Raw genomic sequence first — 24,493 nt, 5'->3', positions numbered from 1 at the left:
CACCAAAAAGTCGTAAAGAAGTATCGATAAGGCAATGCACCATGTGCATGAAAAATATTTATCGAGCAATAAATATGTGATTATTTATCTAACAATAGCTGTATGAAGATATGCATGCAGCACATGTGTGTTTAAGTGCAGATGGATTTGTGTTTTGAAATACAACAGTCGTTTTTCTAATTAGTATTTCTGTTTGCTTTTGAGTATATTTCATTTTGTCTTAACGAGTAATAATGGGATTGTGTAATGTATTCACGGATGAAAATGAAAGCCTTGCATTTATTCACTTTGCTTAACAATGAAAAATGCAAAATTTTGCATTATGTTAAGTTGTACGTCTTAAATGACCAAATTTTATAGGGTGTGAATGGAAAAAATTGAGAGTAAGTATTAGAATGTGGGCAAAAACTGGTTTACAGATAACTGTATCCAATTTACAACAGCTGTTTACTTTATTTTTTATTGGAAAAAGGAATAGAAACTGTTTGAAGAAAAACTCGGATTTTCCCCAAACATAACTATTGGTTGGTGTAATTACCTCGGAAGAGTATATTTGTCTTGAGAAATTTGATATATTTGTTTTGTATATTTGACATATTTGTCTAAAAAGAAGAATGTATAAAAGTAGGCAGCATTAGATGCATCTTTGAAATAAATATAAGGATACCTAACTAAAGGTGTCTCTAATGTCACCAACAAGCTGACAAATACTCTCTTATATGTCATCAACAAATTTGTTTGCAACTTTTTGGTGGAGTTTTTGGATATTGAGAAAGTACCTTATTTTTTAAATCAAGGAGGCTACATCCTTATTACTCACTTTGTTAGGTACAATGATCCTACCTTTGATTTTAATGTATGATTTTTATATGTAATGTACTTTTTAAATAATGAAATATTATCACAAGGAAATTTTCTTTTCATCCTTCATTATTGATGTTATTTGTGTACTAATATGAAATTTCTGCTCACAAATTTGTCTGTTTTAAATGTGGAAATTTTTTTTTAAAAATTGAGATTGAATTCTCATTTTCTGTCTTTTTTTGTTTTTATTTCCATCTTATTCTACTGTGTATGTATTTTTACATATAGATGTGCATGTATAAAAGTGCAGTGTAGAAGACGTGTATAAATTCTTATTTGTAATGTTATTTTATGCCTCAAAATCCTTTAATTCTATTGTAATTGTTTTGAATAGGTAAGTAAATAGTTTTCCATTGAAAGATTTTAAATTCCATTCCACTTATATCATATAAATTACTAAGCATCTTTGCTTTTATTTTCTTAGTTTTAGCTATATTTGTAGGCAGTTGGTGAAAAACTCATATGATTTTTATTGTTTTAATTTGTATGTCCAGCATGTTATTGTATTTTAATAAAAGTGCGAGAAATGCAAGTTATGATTACTATTTTTATCTTAACACTGTTTCCATATTTTTATTTTACTTTTATACCTACAGTGAATTTTTCAGTTTTTGAAATTTTAAAATCAGTGGTTAAACTGATAACCACGTGTGTACAAGTTATTTCTGAAATATGTTTTCTAAATTATTTTATAGTTGATATTATTGTTGCTTTAAAAGCTATGTTTGAAACAAATACATAAAAAAATATTGCAACTACAATATAAATGTAAATGTGTTGCAAATTATAAATAAACTTTTTACATGATGTTTGTAATTGGTAATCCTCTCAAAATTCAAGAACTGATTTGATAGAAAATCGATATTTATTTAAAACATTTCCTCCAAGTTAATATATACAATAAATTCATTTTCATTATGTATTTTGTAATTGTTTTTGCATAATTTGTATTGCATATCTGTTTTTTAAAAGTTTAAACATAATTTGTATGTATCTTTGTTTTTAATATTTATGTAGTTATCCACACTTTTTTATTATACTTTATACTGTTGTTAACTATATATTTTTACTAATTTATTGGAAAACACATGAATAACATTATAATAAGACTCTAAATTATTACATATTTGTTATGAATTAGGAATTTTTAGTTTTTAAATTATTTAGTTTTATTATTTTTATGCATAAGTATTTTTTACAAATAGTTTTGATTTTTAAAACATCAGTGTTTTTTATTTAAAAATATACAATTCATGAATATAATTGCCATTGAAACATATTAATTTTTTCAGGTTACTGTTCACCTCTTCATCTGTCATTTGATGGTAAGATTCGAACTCGGTATTACAAATCAACCAATCTGCCATTCAGATGTAGTCTGTGTTCTTATTCAACTAACTTCAAATCAGATTTAAAGAAGCATTTAATATGTCATACTGGCCAAAAGCCATACAAATGTGATGTTTGTGGGAAAATGTTCACTCGGCGAACAAATTTAAAGCGACATAGGCAGGTATTGCATAAAATATGGTAACATGGTTTCAGTTCTCATATTTAAACCCAAGTACCAGGATGGTAATTAAAAATAATATCTTCATTTATATTTGATAGCATTATGAAATATCCAGTTAGAAAATATGTTTCTATATTTTCTGTTTTGAGAAGTTTTATGATGAATATCCCGTACAGTGTATAAATAAGTATTCTCTCTGTAAAAATTTGTATTTTAATGTAAGGTAAGAATTTTACTTAAATAATTTTCGGATTTGTTTGCATGAGTTTACAGATATAAAAGAGAAAATAATAAAAGGGCTATCCAAAATTAACAAAATTGTGTAGATTGCTATTTCCTTACAAGTGCAGAAAATGTTACATGAATTCTTCTTGAAAATGTGTTAACATGCTACTTCAGTTCAATAAAGTATATTCTTGAACTCCATATTTTTTTTATATTATAGCTGTTGTGTTTTGCAATTTAAAAAATAATGAAAATATGTGATGTAAAGGAAAGTGCATATGTATTAAATTTTCTTATAAGCTTGGAAAAAGTACTGCAAACTCACATCAGATGTTTACGCAAACTTTCAGCAAAAATGCTGTTGACCTGAAGATAACTTAAACATGGTTTAAAGAACTTATACGGATAATGCCAAAGAGGTAGGTTCATTAGCATGATGTTGCACTTTCTCAAACTTAATTTGCTATGCAACAATCAATTTTTGGCATCCAGAACTATGACAGTTCTTCCTCTAACTCACAAGACTTAGTTTTCTGCGATTTCTATGTATTCTTTTAAATGAAAATGTAGCTAAAAGGATAAAGTTTTATTGCCATAAATGAAGTCCAGAAGATATAATGTTGCTGAAAGCTTTTTATGAAAGATGATTTTTCAGTTCTGGGAGAGGAATAACATAATTAGTGTTTAATTCAATGAAGACTATTTTGAAAGTCCTCCCCCTTCCTGCCAGTGCTGGGCACTTGCTTATTCTGCATTGGCCACTCTTAAGGGCAGAATTGTTGTCCGTTTTATTGTGAAGGCACTTAATTGACTGCCACCATTGCCCTCTGTGAAAAGACGAACAATTACAACCATTCCTTCTCAGATTCTAACCCAGCCTCTTCAGTACCGCACTATGCTCACCGCTATATTGTCTGGGAAGCTACAGTTTTGAAAGTGTAAAATATATCGCTAAACTTTTCTAAAGAAATTCTGTGGAATTTTGGGTAGTCCTTTCCTATATAGCTATTTAATTATATGTATTTTCTGTGACATCGAAGCTAAAATTGTTGCAAACTCATTGCTAAACTGTACACAAACCATAATTTTTCAAATCTATAATGTTTGATGTTAGAAATGTTTTTATTAATTACATTAATGGTGTAAATGTTTATAAAAATTATCAAGAATCAATTATCAATTATTAATTATCATATATTATAATAATTATCAATTATTATAAACTGTATCAAATAAGTATTCAAATAAAATTAAGAATAAAAATATGTGCATGTATTGCTTTAAATTGTACAATTCATTTTATCATTTGTTATGCAACATAATTTTATAAATTGAAGGATCTGAACTAAAATGTTGGCAACAGATCTCAAAAATGACTATTTTGTTATATGTGGTCTGGCAAAGGTGCAGAACTGTACTTCAAATTTTGCATTCCTTCTTTAAAATTAAAAAAATATGTTATTGGCTTAAATTTAAAAAAATGTGTTATTGGCTGCTGTCAGGTCAATAAAATCATTTAAAATATCATGGGAATTGTTAAAAGCTTATAAATTTTTTTCAACATAGTAAAAGTTTTTAATTATAAAGTATTCAAACTTATCATTCTGTCTAATATATTTTCTTAATTTTCTTATGACATAAGTTTAACTTTTGACTTATTACTGAAAAATTGCATTTTAGCATATATCTATTAGTCTATTTGTAAATTTGGTACTATTTGGTTTCGAGGGCCGTAAAAAATCGCCAAACTATTGTTGATGCCAATGCTGCCAAAAATAATTGCGTCAAGAAAGGAAGTATAATAGTAAATAACTACTATCAAAGATTGATGTTTTAATTTAGATGAAAGTTAATTTCATATAATACTTTTTTATTATTATAATTTATATGAAAAAGGCTAAACATGACTGAATGGAAGCATAAGAGTAAATAACTATTTCAGATCATTATTATAATTTATATAAAAATTGCTAAACATAACTGAATGGATGCCTGCATCACTATTTTGCTACCGACTTATCGCTAAAGCATAATTTCATCTCGTTGGTTGTTCAAGTGTAATTTTCTATAATGAATGATGCCTTTTCTTTGAAAATATTTTCAGTAAAGTGCAGAATCGCTCAGTTATTTGTTTGCTGCTTTTTACAAGGGTAAAAACAATTGGATTTTTGTCAATTTTCTTTTACTTTTTAAGTGAAAGTAGGTCAATGTGTACATAGATAAAGCCAAGGGTGTGTGCAGTGCCATTTTTGTGCAATTCTGGGATTTTTTTTAACTGAAAATAGATCGATGTCTACATGAATACCAAGTATGTGCAATTCTTAAAAATGCATCAAACAATGGGTGATTCTGCACTTTACCCAAAATTCTATTGCCGACTTTTCGTCATGGGCAATTCCCAAATTGTTAAATCCATAGGACATTAAAAAAGGATTTAAAATCAAAAAAGGATTTAAAAATTAAAGTAGTATTTCAATGGCGTCGTAAGAAATGTAGAACTATATAAACTTACGCAATGTGAAATCAGTGCGTGCGCTAGATTTGGCACGCTGTTTAAATGGGCGCGTTTGCTAGATTTGGCGCTTTTGCGCATACATTTTCGCTGCAATTTTTTACGGTCCTGAAAACAGAATAGTACCATAAATTTTTACTGTTCTTTTGGTAACCATTTAGAAACACATTAATTTACTAATGTTGGAAATGTCTATAGCAGTCTTTCAAATTTTTTTGACAGAATATTACATTAAGCCACTAAAGCATTTATTATCCATGTAGTTTGACAAATATTACCATTCTAATGTATAAAATATTTAATTTACCATCAGTCTTGACTTGCAAATAATCAACTTTCAGACTACAATTCACATTTCTTAAGATATATAATTTAACTTTCAAATTATAATTGTATTTACCTAATCAAATGAGCAGTTTAAAAGCTTTAAATGTTTTTAATAATTTATGTATTTTTCCTTCAAAAAGTGTATTTGATTAATATAGTATATAACATGTTCAACTGAATTTTTTTAAAAATGTTTGTGCCATTATTTTAACTGATAAAAGATATTTAAACTTGGGCAAAGTAGCAATCAGATTCCTTTTCTGTCTAATTTTAATATTGTCTAATTAATATTGGTATGTTTCTCCTTCTATTTGATAAAAGATAATTTAATGCTCTGTATTATATATACTCATTTTTGTACTTCACTTTGTACTTAATACTTAATTTCGGTTTCCTATCTCTTGATGTTATTATCATGTGCTTAATATCAGATGTTCCTTCTTAATTTCAATTTTATCCCTCAAAATCTTCTTCATCCTGTATTTAATTTTCATTCATGCTTTCTGAAGTTTAGTCTGGATTTTTTTTCAGCAAAAAAAAAATATTATTTGATTGTAAAGAAACAAGACCTGTAGCATATATAGAAAAAAACTTAATTTTTAACCAAAATTTCTTATGAAACCCTTACTTGTTATTTTGCATTACTAATTGCAAAGCTGTGAACTTAACTATATTTCTATGCCAAATAGTAAATCATTTATATTTTATATTAAATATATCCTTTATAGTATTTTTGGTGTTAATGTGCTTGTTTTACTATGATACTTATCTTGAAACATAGTTTAATTACTAATTTAATTCTCTTCCTGAAGATAGATTTTTCTTCTTATGCATCATCTGCCCAGAAAGTTTGTGGATATGTGTATAAAAAATTTTTGACTTTATTCAAATACAGCAGCATGATCACTTTTATGATAATTATATACTGTTGTGTGCCTACGCGTTCGTAATAGATTGAATGCACTAGTCCGTTAATAGGTCAATAAAATTTATTCTGATCAAAAGAAATATATCAGAACTCTAGAATTTTCCTCAGAGATATTCATAGAAGGGTTCATAATATCATGCAGTAATTATCAGTAGTTATACTTCAAACTACTAAAACCGTTAAATAGAACGCAATGCACAGTGCATTTAAAGAAAAAGCTAATCTGATCTCGCACTGAATTGACAACAATGACAACAGCAGCTAACTAAACAGCTGAGCTGAGATTATCTCTTTCTGGCTTTTGTAGTTTTCAACCGGCCATGAGAGATCTTTCTAGTAATTTCTGCTTCTCGAGATTTCTGGAAATCAAAAAGAAGATGTAATTACGGTTACAGCTCACATAGTAGTCAATTACATTTATTCAATTTAAATATAAATTACCGAGATAAACTTTTACTCAATTTTAAATGCATGTGCTCCTGTATTTTTACATTTCTGGCATAGCTTTCTCTTAAAATTCGTCTTGCGCTGCATTGCACGGGGAAATACAACAATTTTAATTATAATTCTACTTAAATTAGTTATTTAAATTCAAAATTCATAACACTGCCCCCTTCCCAAGGACTGCACGTTCCAGGCAGTACAATATCTGGACAGGAAACCATACTTACAACTAAAGCATCAATGCAGTAATAATCATTACAATACAATAACAAACAGCATAAACATAATTGCAATTAGTAACTTAAAATAAGTCAAATACAAATCAGTAAATGAATGCATAAATTGACAAATTGAGAAACAAAAAAAGGACCACGATCTTATACTATTTACATTATATACACTACGCACTATGGCAATAGTAAGAAGTTAGCCTGTTGTAATGAACGACTGTAGACTAAGAATTCAATGACTTACAGATCCAAACTACGACATTGTTCAGCCTGTTTAGGGCTGCGTAAAGAGCATTCTAAGGTGACTGCAGTAAACTACAGTTAGAGTTTTAACAGAAAGGACAAGTCCTTTCTGTTGAAACGGATTCCACAACCACACCTTTTTGCTTTCGTTGAATCAATGTCCTTTAGTTGTCGTATTGGGTCTTCATGTTCTCCGTCGCCAAGTTGACTTACTCTTGTGCATCACTCTAAACCAGGCCTAGAGATCTTGGATGTACTCCTCAGGCGATGAAGCCACATCCAGAATGCGACCAAACAAAAGATCACGACCTAAGAGCTTCTGAGATGGGGAATAGCCAGTAGTCTCGTGGACAGCACTGCGATAAGCCTCTAAAAATAGAGGTAACTTCTTGTCCCAGTCCTGTTGGTTTCTGGAAACTACCAAAGAGAGGTTATTGTTCTATTAAACCTCTCTACCATTCCGTTTGACTAGGGGTGTAAAGATGTCGTTTGGGTTTTGTCAATGCAGAGTTTTTTAATTACAGCCTAGGTAACATTTCGTCCTTGATCAGAATGTAACTGATGAAGCACTTCGAACCTGGAAATCTAATGCTATATCATTACTTCTACTACTGTGACAACCTCTTGATCAGGAATAGGATACGCTTCAGGCCACTTGGGTGAAGTAATTAGTGGCAACAAGGATGTATTTGTTGCCATCAGCCATTCATGGCAGAGGTCCCAAGATGTCAAAGGTGATATATTCAAAAGGCATTTCTATGTTGTAAAGTTGCAGCCTGCCTTGGCTGCATTTCTTTGGTCTTTTCCAACCTACAAAAGCATTGCAGGATCGACACTACTTTTGCACATTATCCTTAAAGTCCAAGGAAAAATTGTATTTCCTTAAAAAGTCCAATCCGAGTATGCAATGATCTGTAATCTCTGCCACATATGCTATGTGAGGGAAGGCGGCACTTCCAAACAGGATTTTAATGTTTACTTTTCCATAGATGTAAATCTTCTCGCCGGACACATTATGAAAGATAACCCAGGGCGACATCCAGATAAGTTTATCTTCCACTTATTGAGCCAAAGTTTTTTTCGATGATGCTAACGTTGGCTCCTGTATCAACAGTCATATTGCAGAGAACTCCATTCATATGTCACACGATGAAGAGTCTATTACTCCACTCTGCCACTCTTTGCAGAAATCTCAAGTGCTTTAAAATGGGGCTTCTCATTATCTGCCCCACAAGATGATCACTAATTAGTTTCCCTCCTTCTTGCTAGAAGTAGTCTTAACATCCATGGCCTGGGGTGTTCTGCAGTTTCTTCATATGCGGCCTTCAGCAGCACAGTTCCAACATTTTAGGGTCAGTTTCTTGTCACTAATAATCTGTCTCAAGGCATTGAGTTGCATGGTTAAATTGTCTAGACGAGCAGTGACTTCATGCACTGGCTCCTGGACTTGAGCAGCTGTGATTGGGTGGCGGTCTCACGAGTTGCTTGCTGGGCTGCCTTTTTGCCATCCGCCATTCGTAGAGATTTCTGTATTTCAGGATGCTGTCGATGAAGTACTGCAAGGACAGGATTTTCCTTGTTTCTGTCAGGCGAGATGAAAATATCTTTCAACATCTATAAAAAGTTCCTGGAGAGTTTCTGTGGAGGACACACCAGATAGGGCTTGGTTTTCTGGAAGAGTTTGAAGAATAGCTGACAGACCTTAGCTTAGGAATCCCATCCATTTGCATCCACCGCTATAGAAAATTTTGCCTTATATACTTTCCTGGAGGTCTTGCTATCATATATGGATAGCTTCAGAGAGAGGCAAGTAGGCATGGGTAAAAATTTAAAACCATCACTATTCCTCTTTGCCATTGCTACAAATTTATTCAAGGTGTCAACTTCTTTAGTGACCACAAAAACCCTGTCATCAATTTGTTCAATTTGCTGTTGAATGGCAAAACTCTTTCTTCAGTTTCTCCAACTCTGTTTTCAGTCATGTCAATTCTGTCTTCCATAGCTTCTATTATGCAGATGATTTCTCTTTTCATTTTCTGTTGGCCCACATTCATTTTTTAACAGCTTTCACCTCTTTTTTTTTTTTAACAAATTCTTGGCCAGCTTTCATCTGGTCTTTAATGGCTTTCATCTTTACTTTTCTTGGCCAGTTTCATCTCCTCTTTAATGGAATCTTTCATCTCTTTAAATGCAGCAAAGGCAGCTCCCAGCTGTCTTAACTGCTCTTCCATCGCTTTTGTTACTGGCACTAAATCCCACTTCTGACACCAGAAAGTGTTGTATGTATACAGATTTGTAATAGGTTGAATGCACAAATCCATTAATAGGTGAAAAAAAATTTATTCTGATCAAAAGAAATTTATCAGAACTCTATAATTTTCCTCAAAGATATTTGTAGAAGGGTTCACAATATCACGCAGTAATTATCAGCAGTTATACTTCAAACTATTAAAAACATTAAATAGAACGCAATACACAGTGCATTTAAAGAGAAGACTAATCCAGTCCCGCACTGAATTCGCAGCAATAACAACAGCAGATAACTAAACAACTGAGCCAAGATGATCTCTCTCTGGCTTTTATAGCTTTCCAAGCTGCTGTGCAAGATCTTTGTAGTAATTTCTGCTTCTTGAGATTTCTGGAAAGCAAAAAGAGAATAATTACGGTTACGGCTCATACAGTTACAATTACATTTATTCAATTTAAATATAAATTACTGAGATGAATTTTTACTCAACGTTAAATGTAAGTGCTCCTGTATTTTTACTTCTGGGATAGCTTTCTCTTAAAATTCATCTCGCACTGCATTGCTCGAGGAAATACAACAATTTTAATTGTAATTCTGCTAAAATTAGCTATCTAAGTACAAAATTCGTAACAATACCAATAGTTCTCTTCACTATTAATGCTCTTTTGTCAGTGATGCTTCCATTGCTGCAAACCGTACTGCGGCTGGATATTCTATTAAGTCCTTCCAATTGCTTCTTCTTTTCAGTCTTTGTTTTTCATGCTTTTTTGATGCGTCCCCTTTAAACTCTTAGTGCATTCACCTGAGTTAACATGGGTATATGGAACTAAATTATTTCTGTGCATGTAAGTAAATATGTTAGTTTTTTTTTTTTTTTTTTTTTTTTTTTTGTAAATATTAATACAACAGAATATATTGGCTACAGTTTTGATTTAAAATGAAGAAAGAGGTTGAGTTAAAAATGGGGAATTAAGAAAAAAACATTCTGATGTCAAATTAAGGTGTTAATTCTATTTTGATTTTGGGAAACATGGAAATGTTATAGGGGGCTAGATCAAAGGAATTGAAAGGATATTTGAGCACAGCAATTGAATTATGATTAGGAATTCATTAACAACTAATACTATGTGCAGTATTACAATGCCATGATGCAAAATCCATGTGCTTTCAATAAAATGTACCACATTGTGCTCTGTGTCATAGATGTCTGAATGTATTCATGGTGTCTGTGTCATAGATGTCTGAATGTTTAAAGGGAAAGCTGCAGTTTTGGATTGCCTTTGCAGAACAAATTAATGCTGCATAGTGTACAAATACTAGAAAAAAAAATATTATGATTTTGGATCTGCTTCTTCAAGATTCTTTTTTCGCACTTCGACTTTCATGTTCCAGTCTTTGCATCTTCGGTATCAGATCCTATTTAAAAACTCAACTCTCATCTCCAGTGCTGGATTTACATATAAGCTACACAAGCTATAGCATAGGGCTTTCTTGGGGACCCCAAAAAATTAAAATATATTATAACAGACTTATAAAGGGCCCCATATCTCAAAAAGCTTAGGGCCTTATCAAGTCTAAATCCAGCTCTACTCATCTCCAAAATCCGTGTTATTGAGGCAATCGAGGTTCGACCAGTACTTCAACCATTTCAGTGTTTTTACCAGTCAAAAGTTTTTAATACGACTGTTTGTCATTCCCAAATAAGATTGTGTAAACAATGATTTTTCCTAAATTTAACTCAGTGACAATTACTCAAACAGTTAGTCATCAAACATGCTGCATAAGTGACAACATGTGAGCAATGCTTTTTTTCATTAGGGTAGTTGAAGGTTGTTCAGTTCTTACATCATCAGCCATGTCTATTTGCTCCTCTTGGAAATATTTAATTCACTTGAATGTTGCTAAACAACACATTGTAGCTTCTGAATACACTTCCTTATATATTTTATGAATAACACTTCCATTCTTCCCAAGTTTCATAAGAAATTTCATGATAACTCATTATGCCTTTAACACATTGCTCTACACAGTGCATAAAAAACTCATTCACGATGTCCATCTTACAGAAACAAAGCTTTCATGGAATACGAGTACTACAGTCAAAAGTCGTTAATTCGGACACCCATAATCCGGAATGATCTATAATCCGGACCTCAAAGCTAAAAACTTTCTGCGCATGCGCTGCGTTGACACATGCGCATAGGCGTTTACGCGTGCACGTAAGACCTCTTACGACTGCGCATTTGCGTGTGCGCAAGCACAGAATACGTTTTCGCGTGCGCGTTTTATGTATAACGAACGGTATAAGCTAAAATTATCTAATTATTTATTTCAGTTAATGTTGATGATTGCGTTGTTCCTTAATTTTCGAATTGGATCCGGCGTATTATTTTTTACAGACTGTAAGAGCAATACTATAAAAGTAAACTTGAACTTTCGATTATGTCAAATAGAATTTCCGAATCTGGAGCTCCCAAAGGATCGTACAAAACGAAAGTATGTTTCGATGTCCATCAAACAAAAAGTGGAATTGCTGCAAAAAATGGATAAAGACATGAAGAATGTGACAGAGAGGTTAGTGAAAACGAAAAAATTTCGATTGACAAGTTATTCGGTATTCTCGGCACAGCAATTAACGGGACTTGAACAGCGGAACTTTGTAAGTGAACAAAAATTTATGTCTGTTTATAGAATTAAAGAGAAAGTATTATCACATAAAACGAAGCAACTTAAACAACTTACATTGAAAGAAATGTTTAATAAAGTAAACAAATAAATATTAAGCTTTTTTTTGTAAATTTTGATACCCTTTAGATCATAATTGTTCTTTATTTCATAAATTACGGTTTCATATTTTTAATTTTAGAATTTCTGCATGCCATCTTACGCGATTTAAACTGATGATTTATAATCCGGAAAAATCGATAATCCAGAATCGCCGAAGTCCCGACGAGTCTGGATAAACGACTTTTGACTGTACAAATATTTTCGTTATGGGTGAACTGGGCTACTTTCATGTCATTGAGGCAGACTTTGTTTCTGAAATAAAATTGTGCACCCATGTCTCTTCACAGGTGAAGACCCTGTGATGGCCCTAAAAAGAAAGTCATTTCCCTCTCTCTTGTATCACATAAAATGTTTGAGGCATATTGCTATTCTTGTGGTCTTGTGATCAGAGATGAGGTCCTTTGGTATCCATCTTGCCGATACTTTCCAATAACTCAATGGATCATGTGCTGGGCTTGAGCATGTACAGTACCCATTGTGGATGCAATATCAGATACAGCTATGCAGCTGTTCATTAACACCATTTCCTGTACTTTGTCGATATTTGTTGCAGTTGTGGAAGTGTAGGTGTGCCCAGATTGATCTTCACCTTCCATGCTCTGCCTTTCTTCACTCGACACTGAACACTGAACACCAGTATGTAACCATTTGATGGGACATGATGTCATTTCTGTAAATGCTTTATAGGTTGGGGTGGATATCTGAAACACTAGTACCATGCACTAATTCATGGTACATAATGGTGCACAATTCCATTTGAATCATATTTTAATCATGTGTCTTTCTGCCATACTGATTTGTACTAGACTGAACTCGGGCACATTGATCTGCTGCTTATCTCTCTTCTTTGGTATTCTGTCCATGTGTTATTGCTCCTTTGCTAACACTCCACTCATCTTAAATTTGGGAAAAGTTTTATTTTTTTATGGCAATATATTTTTTCACTTTGTATTATATCTCCTCTGTGAATAAATATGCTGAAACTTAGTTTCAGAATGTACATCGCAGACATACACAGATTTGATATTCCATTTTTATGTGCATTATTATCAAAAACATTTGAAATTACTAAACAGTTTAATTTATAATTAACTAATTTATCAGAAAAAAGAATTGTGTCCTTTTAAAAAGTTTGGAATAATTAGTTATCAAAATGCTCATGTTTGAAATTCCAATAAAAATAATCTTGCTTTTCCATTTGGCAGGATTGAATTTAAATTTCAACTTTTAATTAATAATTTTCGGAATCACATAAATAAGATGCCACTTTCAGAAACCGCTTAAGATCTGAGTCATACAGCTTTAAAAATTGCTTCTTCTTCTTTTTTTTTTTCGATAATAATTTAAAATATAACTCAGTTGCTCTTTTGATTTCATTTAATGTCTTTTTATTCAAGATCTTCCATCACAGCTGTTTTATCACTTATGCTAAAGTATTTATGTCATATTTACTAAAATGTTATAATATCAGTTTATTGAAATGTTTTAGTCACCCATAAGGTGTGCAAAATTTTTCATCTTTAAAATTTTTAAATAACTTCAGGATTGTTTTTATATTATAATTTTTTCATTAGTTTTTAATGCATTTGCATTAATTTAAATAGAATTATTTGCATATCTATTTGATAATTTGAATGTGTGATGTTTTTAATATATTTTATTGTGTATCATCATTGTTTGCATTATTGTATTAATTTAAATTTATCACATTCCTTGGTAGTGAGATTTTTTTAATCCAATTTTAGTTATTTTTAAATTTTTGATTTTGGAATTTCAGCCTTTCGTTTTTATGATTGATGTATGGTAACTGATACTTACACCTTTTTGTTGTTATTGTTGTTTGTTATGAATGTACATATTTAAATACATGTATATAAGCATTTGTGTTACTGTATTTTGTCTTATAAATAGCTGTGTAATAAATTTTTGTATGCAATATTTTATACTTGTTTTAAATGTTTATTAATATCATGTTTAATGTTCTGCATATTAAAAATGCTTTTACATCATTTTGTTGTGTTCGTGTGCTTTATTATTATCATAGGAAAAAATACCATATTAGCCTAATTATGATATTTTCCTCTTAATGTTTGCAAGCTTTCATATAATTTATTATCAGTGTATTGCTTCACCATATCCTGGTATATTCAGTTTATTAACTACAGATTTGTGGTTTATAAACATATTCTGGTATATCCAGCATATTAACAACAGATTTGTGGTTTATAACCATATTCTGATATATTTATAATATTAATTACAGATTTGTAATTTATAACGAAATATATACTTAATGGTGCTATTTTGTTCTTCCTTCTATGTTTTAGTTCTTTATAGTTTTTAAAGATAGTTATGACCTCTATTGAAATGTTTTCCTCATTAATTTACTAAATAAACAGCCAAGATTGCAGTATTAATTATTGTAATTTTGGGTGTTTGTTTAGGTAATGCATCCAAAAAATATGTATGTTGATGTCAAAATCTTAAAATATGCTCTAGCACTTAAAATTTGAATCTTATTTCCAGTTGCTGTTTGAAAGTACTTTAAAACTTTTTCTTGCCAGTCCTTTAGATGTTTTTTAAATTGTCAACAACCTGAAATCGGTGTTCTTTAAGAGAGATGACAAATGTGTTCTATGTTTGGTTAAAAACTTACATGCTATAATGTAGGACGATGGGTGCATTTTCATTACATTATAGCTAGCTTGCCTGCATCTTTTTTTTTTTTTTTTTTTTCTGTTTACATAAAATAGCCTCATATGTTAAAAAAAATGGATTATAGAAGTCATTACTCTTTTCCGAGCATATAATGTATAACATATGCCCCCCCCCCAAAAAAAATTTATTATGTAGGAAATGCTTTTGATATCATCTTTAATACTGGAAGTATAGATAACTTTTGATCAGTATGATGTGTAATTTACTATCCTTTAACAGTTAAATGCTAAAACATATTAAAAGTTAAAAATTGCTTCAGAATATGTTTCATAAAATTTCTGTTTAATATAGACTTTGTTTTATATTTTTAATTAATGAAAGAATGAGATTGTCTGTCCATCTGTTCTAAGAAAATTTAATGCTCTCTGAATGAAAATGTGGAAGTTTAATTGGAATTTTATCATTCAATGTGGAAGTTTATCATCAAATATTTTTTGAATGCATTAGGATAAATGATTTCTGACTAGTAAATTTGCATGTGGAATAATAGTCCAATTAAACCCAAGGCTAATAATGCATTTCATATGGTAATAAAATGTAAAAAAAAAATACAACATAATGCTTCTATATTTATAGTGTGTTATATAACGATTGATTGATAAATAAAGTCTTATATAAGGGATGTTCAAATGAAAAGGTACAAAACTTAACAACCAAACCGGTTGAAATTTGAATATGCTGCTTTGGCATAATGTAGTGAGACATCTAAGGATGCAAATGCAGTATCTGACATGGTTGTGAGCACGCGCAAGCGCAGAGTGAAGCAGGCAGTTGTGTTTTCTGTCCACTTGATGCGGCAGTGCGTGTGATGACATCTTGCCATTCACAATGCAAAATTTGACAATTGAGGAGCAACGAGATGTTACCAGATTTCTGACTGTGGAAGGGGTTAAACCAGCCAGTATTCATCGCCAAATGTGGCTGCATACGGAGCAGTACTAGCACTCTACTTTCTCACTGACTTGTTGCGCACACAGTCTGCTTCGTATATGGCCACCATCCGACAATGAATATTGGCCAAACCCCTTCCACGTTCAAAAATCTGATAGCATCTCGCTGCTCCTCAATCATCGAATTTTGCATTGTGAACACTAAGATATCATCACACTCACTGCTGCATCAATTGAATGGAGTACACAACTGCCTACTTCACTCTGGCATGATGTGTGGGTGCATGCACAAACCATGTCAGGTGCTGCAATTGCATCCTTAGGTGTCTCACTGGGTTACGCCAACAGCATATTCAAATTTCAACCAGTTTGATTGTTACAACATTTCGTACCTTTTCATTTGCACACCCCTTATAATATGCATAGTATATTTAGATAATTCATTTATTTCAGACAATAATAAATCTTTTGGGATAATAAATGGGATTTAGTGGCTTATAGTTAAGGATTTCAAGAGTTATTCTGATGTTTTGCATAACATTTTCTCTCAAATGTTTTAAAACCAATCCTAAAATTTGTAATAATCTCCAAACAGGAAGAAATAGTTTTATATTAATTTTAATTGACTGCTAATTCATGTATCATTAATAATGTGGAAATAAAGATGCTCCCCCTCCCCCTTTCTGTGTATGTGTAAAGTATCATTTTGGAAAGTTCTTAATTTGAAGTTTTATGATCAATTATTTATTCCTTTTTAAGTTTCTCGATTTTAAAAATATTTTTGTTTTTTTATAGCTAGGAAATTTTGACAATATCTTTTTCTTTATATGTACAAAGAAAAAAAAATTTTTTTATCTTTATATTGTAAAATAAGCACTGTCATAAATATTTTTAATGCATACATATGCATTATTATTATTAAAACTTTTGGGGAGGCTATTTCATATCAAAAACTGATTGTGAAATTTTTTTGTTTAAAATCCTCAGTTTTTAATTTTTCCTTATTTTTTTATTTATTTATTTATTTATTTATTTTATTTTAAGTGCACACATTAATTAATTAGTTTTATTTACTGTTTGTTTTTAAAAAATTATATGCATTAAACTTTGAAAATTTTCATTAATTAGAAGCAACGAGAGTATGATCAATAGTGAGAAAATCGTAAGAAAAAATTCTTTGCAAGTTCACAATAAATTCCAACACTCAGACAATCTCTGAAAAAATTAAGGTTTCAAAATTAGTGTTATTAACAATAATTATAGCAGATTTTAATTGTTTTTATAAACACATTTAATTAAAACAATTAATAAGATTTTTGAACATAAATTCAAATTCATGATTAAATGTAATTACTAATTTAATAACTTACTGAATATATCAGTGAAGTGTCTGTTAAAAATATTAAATTTGTTTATGTTCCTTTCAGAATGTTTAAGTCTTCATCAAAGAAAGAAGAACCCATCTTCATACACAAGTTTAAAAAAGAAATTTTTGCCTATTATTCCCAATATGTTTTATTGCCAGTATTGCTCATATGCAGCTGCAACCAAATGGAATTTAAAAGTGCACCTTCTCACACATACTGGAGAACAACCTCATGAGTGTGAAATATGTGGACGGAGATTTTCTTTAAAAATGAATTTAAAACGTCACAGAATAGTTCATTTAAAAAATGTGGCATTCTGATTGTTCTTTTCTCTTTCCCATTCCCTGATTTTAGAGTTTTGTTAGCCAGAAATATTAGAGAGTTTAAACAAATTTATGATATTCAATGGAATAAGAAAATGAATTTAGAAATTTTTCAATACTGATTGAAGTACTAATTTTGGTACTTTCTGATTACCCACACCCCACTGAAAAGTTGCAGAATTCTCTCCGACTTTGAAGAGAAATAGTTGTTTGAGTATCTTTATGTCTATTTCAACATTGCATCCAGTGCTGCCTATTTTTATACATTCATTAAAAAATAGCGACTGCTTCACTATACCTATTCTCGGTATAGTGCACCAGTCACGGTAGCGCAGCAGAAGGTGAAACTTCAACATGCACTCCAATATAATAAAAATAAAAGACAAAAAATTGCACAGTTCCATTACTATTTGTGGCAAAGTAAGCGAATATACTCAAAGCAAAAAGAAATACAAATCAGAAAAATTATCCTTGAATTTGAAATCCACATGTAAGTATGTGCATACCTGGGTTGCCGCATAAATACTTTTTGATGCCATGGCACATTGGTGCATCAGTACTTTTTAGCAGCTTTTTTCGGTAAAGGTGTGGTAATCAAAGTACCATAATTTTTTAGTTTCAGAGAAAGTTTTTTATTTTAGAAGCAGACAGCTTTCCATTTAATGTCAAAAAACATAAATTTGCCAGTATTTCTATTAATTAGGCCTCATTTAATGAGCATAAAAAGAGCTTTATATAAATACCTGGTATTTTAGGGAATGAATATTACAAGAAATACAGAGGCTGTTCAGATATTTTTTTTAGACGATTATAGTTGGTTATAAAAAAAAATAGTATACTTAGAAATTTTTTTAACTGTAACTATATTTTTCAAAGTATGAATTATCATCTGCTACTACTTGACAATTTTGTTTTCATGCAAAATGGCACTTTTAAAGCAGTGTATGGAAGGCTATGTTTGTGCTCTTTCTGAAGAAAATTATTCGTATTTAATTATTAAAAAATGCTGTGAAAGTCGTGGTTTTTCTATATCTAAAACAGCAACTAAGTGGTAATCCATTTCATGCCATACATTCTGAAGCATATATGGAGTCACCAACACAAGTGCATTTTGAGTTCTGGGATTTTCTGCAATTTATGGGGTTATATGGATGATTTTGTGTATGTGCTTCCTTTGCCAAAAACAATTCCAGAACTGAAAATGCTCATTTCTAATGCTCTTGCATTAGTGACTCCGGCACTAAATGGACTACTTCTTAGATGGTGTTTATGTTACGAAAGGGAGTCGTGTAGAGCACTTATAAAGTATGTAAACAAATTTTGAACTTCCTTTTATATTCTGTGTAATTCTTGTCCATAGATTCTTTTCAATTAAATAGTTATAGCTGTTAGTAATCACTATATTCATTTTGAATCACCCTGTATTTCAGTTTATGATTGTGTTCCATTTTTTGTGAAATAAAAACTTAAAATAATTGTTGTGCAAGGTGTATAAATTATATTAAATTAATATAAACTATTAGGAATGTTTTATGTGTTTTCTCTTGTGCTTAAATTTTAAAGTTTTATCATTAAATAGATGCTTTTAATTATTTCAGGAAATATTCAAAATTTATTTTTTGTGAGTTGTCCTCAACTTTAGAAATATATGGATGTGATGAGTGTGTTTTATCCTGGTGTGCTATCACTTAGAAGTTTTGTCACTAAACATTTTGAACTTTTCAGAAATTATTCAATGTTTCCTTTTATAAACAGTCTTCAACAATGAAAATGTATGCATGTTGCAAGGCATTGTATGTAATAACTGCTCAATAGAGTAATAATTTTTCAAAGTCAAGTTGTATGTCACTCTTTTCCTTATGAAAATTTTCAGTCCATTAAATGATTCAGCATCTTATTTTAGAAGACTGCTACCTTGAATCATTGTACAGATTATTGCACATAAAAATTATCATTTTAAAACTGCTTATGGAAATGAAAATTAGTTAATCTATTCTATTTTTAGGATTAGGATAATGATGTGTGTCTATAAAATGTTTTAAAAAAGGAAGAAAAGCTTATGAGCTGTCTGTCACAAACTTCATTAGTGTATCGGGTATGATGAAGGTTACTTACTGGAATTATTTTCTTAACTATTGATTTTAGTCATGTATTTCCAGATGGGAATTTTTATGCACATCTTTATACATAACTATGTAAAGATTGCTTTTCAATCCCTGTTTCCAACAGATGTTCAATATATTTCAACAGAGAGCATCTTCAAAGCTCTTGTTTTGACAATTTATTTCTCCAGTTTGGGATAAAACAGCTTTTATTGTTGAAGTCATGGTTCACTTTACAGAAGAATTAATTGTCTCTACAATTTTTCTGTGTAAAAGTATGAAATTTTCTGTACTTAATATATTTAAGCATAATGAATATTTTTCTAACTGGAATTTTTTATCTACGAGAACAATATCAGGACTTTCCTCATTCATAGTGCTAAAACTGTTTTCATAAAATTCTGTACATCACTTTAAAAAACCTTTTAACTGAAAGCACATTGCTATGATCAATAGTTACTAGGAAAGAGGTCTGCAATCACCTTTTCCAGACACACTATATAAAACTATATTCTGCGATAAATACATTCAGTGATCAGCTGGCATTCTGCATGATATTTTTAAATCACTTCACTATTTCGATTTTTAATTTCTGATTATGCAGCTAGGATTAATGAGTTACGTACTGGTTACAGCAGATTTATTATTATTAATAGTTTCTGGTATTTAAATTAGTTTTTTTAATTGAGAGATATTTGTTATATGTCTATTAAATCACCAGTTTTCATAATGTAACTAAAAAACTAAAGTCTTACTATATTTAGTTTTCTGTTGTATTTAATATTTATCATTTTCTAAGAATGAATCTGGCTATCATGTCTGGATGTATGCATTTATTAGTCCAAAGGAGCAATTTGCCCAGAAGGACTATTAATTTCGTTTTGGCATTTTGCATTGATTCACTAAAAGCATTGTTTTACTTTTCAGATTGTTGCCACCAAATATTATCGCCCTGTATTATATTTAAAGAAATTAAATAATGAAGAATCTGCATAAATTTGTGTATGTTTCTTGCATGTGATATAACATTGGTACCTAGAACCATCAAATTTTGAATGTTTCCACAGCCCTAATTTGGAATTTGTTTTATTATCAATTTCATATTTTGTAAAACTTAATGAATTTTTGATTAACAAACTCGAGGATTTCAAAGCTAGCAATGACAGCATTGTACAGAAAAACATTTTTATCTCCAGAGCAGGAAACTGTGTATCGGAAATTCTAAAGATATGCTTATTTTTTAATTATTTTGTGATATTGCTTTTGAACTGAATTTTATGGCTTAAGTACGAAGAACATGATATTTAATAAATAAAGGTAACACACATAATGTTTAAAAAAACTCCCCTTTGGATGTAATTTAAAATCTGAAACCTTTCACATTTTTTTAATTATTATTTATTTATTTATTTATATCTTATGTCCACAAAAGTCCTTATCCAGCCTGTATTTTCTTAATCGTAGACATATATTTTCAATTGCAAAAAATGTTTTAAATGATGGAAAGTTTCATTTTTTTGGTACTTTTAAATTTGAAGAAATAAATTTTTTATAAAATATGAAATCTAGTCTTCGTATGTTCCTCCTATTCTTACACTTATGTTTAGGAAAATTTTGGAATATATGGCCATCTGTAAAAATTTTAATGTATTGACAATATTTGCACTAAAATTTACCTGCTTTCACTTTGATTCTTTTTAGCCCAAGCAAAATTTCCAAATCAAACTGTTAATTGTCTCTACAATTAGTATTATTTTAATTTAATAGTATTGTTTTTAATTTCTTTACCTCTCAGAACTGTAGGAAAAATTCATAATTAGATTTTGTAGGATTTTATTTTTTGTTAAAAAAAGGCTTTCTAACATTTATTGTGATAAAAATCATGCTTTATCATTTGGGTCACTTTTGATCCATAACTTTCATATCAGAAGTTAATTATATGCAAAAAAAATTCCTCACTATGTTTGTTATATTATTAATAAGTGACTAAAGATTCCCAAGTATGAGTCTTTGATGCTAAATAAATTTTTAGACTATTAGATAATTTTTGGATTTTACTTAATTGATTGGTTATTAAATAGGCAGCAATCTTGCATTCATTGTGATGTTAAATATTTCTTGAATATGTGCACCCTTCCCCATTTTTCACTTGGGATTTTAGTATTTTTATGCATGAGATAAAAAGTATTAAGAGTCATCAAATTTTTACAAATGAAGAATGTTTTTAAATTGCTGTTAATACGAAAGAAATTAGAAAAAGGGAAATGAAGCTTGAATAAACTATACAATATATCTAAAATAAATTAATAATATAATTTTTTAAATAGTTATTTTCTGTATGTAGTTAGTAATGTCTTTAAACTGTTAAATGAATATACAAAATATAATTATATACATCCAATAGAATTTTTCTTACATGTATCTGTTTCTTTTTCTCATGTTAAATAATACAGTCAAAAGTCGTTAATTCGGACACCCATAATCCGGAATGATCTATAATCCAGACCTCAAAGCTAAAAACTTTCTGCGCATGCGCCGCGTTGGCACTTGCGCACAGGCGTTTTACGCGTGCGCGTAAGACCTTGACTACTGCGCATATGCGTGTGCGCAAGTGCAGAATACGTTTTCGCCTGCGCGTTTAATGTATAACGGACGGTGTAAGCTAAAATTATCTAATTATCTATTTCACTTAACGTTAATGATTGCGTTGTTTCTTAATCTTCGAATTGGATCCCGCTTATTATTTTTTGCAGACTGTAAGAGCAATTTTATAAAAGTAAAGTTGAACTTTCGATTATGTCAAATAGAATTTCCGATGCTGGAACTTCCAAAGGATCTACAAAACGAAAGTATGTTTCGATGTCCAACAAACAAAAAGTGGAATTGCTGCAAAAAATGGATAAAGACATGAAGAATGTGACAGAGAGGTTAGTGAAAACGAAAAAGTTTCGATTGACAAGTTAGTCGGTATTCTCGGCACAGCAATTAACGGGGCTTGAACAGCGGAACTTTGTAACTGAACAAGAAATTATGTCTGTTTATAGAATTAAAGAGAAAGTATTATCACATAAAATGAAGCAACTTAAACAACTTACATTGAAAGAAATGCTTAATAAAGTAAACAAATAAATATTAAGCTTTTTTTTTTTTTTTTTTTTTTTTTTTTTTTTTTTTTTTTTGTAAATTTTGGTACCCTTTAGATCATAATTGTTCTTTATTTCATAAATTACGGTTTCATATTTTTAATTTTAGAATTTCTGCATGCCATCTTACGCGATTTAAACTGATGATTTATAATCCGGAAAAATCGATAATCCGGAATCGCCGAAGTCCCGACGAGTCCGGATTAACGACTTTTGACTGTTTTGCATGTTTTCAGTAATAGTTGTTTTTGACATATTGTATTAATTTGAAATTTATAGTTTACACTTTAGCAGCATATTTCATTCTAAGTAAGTATGATATAAGGAAAAATTAAATTTTAAAAATATGGCTGTTTTAATGTCTTTATATGTACATATATGTAATGAAGCAGACTTAGCTGTAATAATAGTGTAGAAACAATTGATGACGTAGATTGAAAAATATGGTATTTCATCATTGTAATGAATCGGACTTAAAAGTAATGATTTTGTAGCAATAATACCTTAAACGCTGAAGATGTTAATCCGTAATGAAAAGCAATTTGGCAGCTGAGGCATATTAAATATTTATTTTTATTTTTAAAACATGTTGGTGCCATAAAGAACTTGACAAATTATGCCTGCATATTTCAAAACGTTTACATTTTTGATAGCTTCACAGTAAGAAGAGAGCAGCAAGCAGCAGTCCAGCTAGGCCAAAATGTAGAAAGCAAGCAAGTTGTGTTCAGGTTGAAATTTTAGTTCAGAATGAGTTAGTTTTGGTTCTCAATGCATTTGATTGGATAACTAATACTGCTGTAAAATTATTATTGGCTGTTTGTTAAAATTATTATTGTAGTTCCATTTGCATCACCAAATATTTACATATATATATATATATAAAAGTATCACAAAAAAATTTTTTTAATTTCTTTCATGTCTTTGTGAATTATGTTCTAAATTTCTTACTACTTTCTGAAGGGCCCGGGCTCGAATCCCGGAAAAGGTACGTATGTTTGTAAATGCCATGGTATGCCTCTAAATACATGGCAAAACCAAAAGTCCTCTCGAGGGTAGGGAAAGAGGGGTGGGAGACTCTTGGACCTGCCACCCCAGGTGCTCTCAATCAAAATTGGGATGTAACTCTAGCCAATGACATGCATAATCTTGCTCTCCTTGCCACGATGAATTTTGTGGGCTTGTTCTGATGTTACTGTCAGACAAGTGAGATAAGTCACACTTTTTTTGTCTATATCTATTCATAACTAACCTTATTTTGTTTTTGCATTATTTATTATTGATCTATATAAAAGAGACTTTGTATTAATATTAACAGTGTTCTATGAGCAGTGTAATTATGAACATGTTTTCATCATTTTCTGGATTAAATAAATGTGCATTGAATTAAAGAAAAAATGTTAAATTCATCTTTATGCATTGTGTTAATCTGTTTGTATTAAGATACATCATAAATAGAAATTATTTAACATTTCATAAATTTTCTGAATTCAAGTACTAATTTGTATGTTTTAATGTATTTTTTCTAATTTTTTTTTTTTTTTTTTTTTTTTTTTTATCTTTTACAGATTACATGATTAAAAAAGATTTAGATAAGACTGAAGATGCTGTTAATATCACAAATATTGCAAA

The 24,493-nt window shown here is 30.3% G+C and overlaps 1 long non-coding RNA gene across 1 annotated transcript in view; it reads left to right on the top strand.

The window, feature by feature from the left end:
- Positions 1–24,419, top strand: part of LOC118182854 (uncharacterized) — a 45,132-nt gene extending 20,713 nt beyond the window's left edge. The window contains exons 4-5 of the long non-coding RNA XR_004757130.2: positions 2,157–2,377; positions 17,357–24,419. This is a non-coding gene — a long non-coding RNA (uncharacterized LOC118182854). The remainder of the gene's footprint in view (positions 1–2,156; positions 2,378–17,356) is intronic.
- The last annotated feature ends 74 nt before the right edge of the window (positions 24,420–24,493 follow it).

This window comes from Stegodyphus dumicola, chromosome 2, assembly GCF_044657685.1.
Source record: "Stegodyphus dumicola isolate Sdum_Otavi_A_Nest chromosome 2, ASM4465768v1".
Classification (NCBI taxonomy): Eukaryota; Metazoa; Arthropoda; class Arachnida; order Araneae; family Eresidae; genus Stegodyphus; species Stegodyphus dumicola.
Note: the sequence above shows the minus strand (reverse complement) of the source record. Positions and strands in the feature narration are given on the sequence as shown.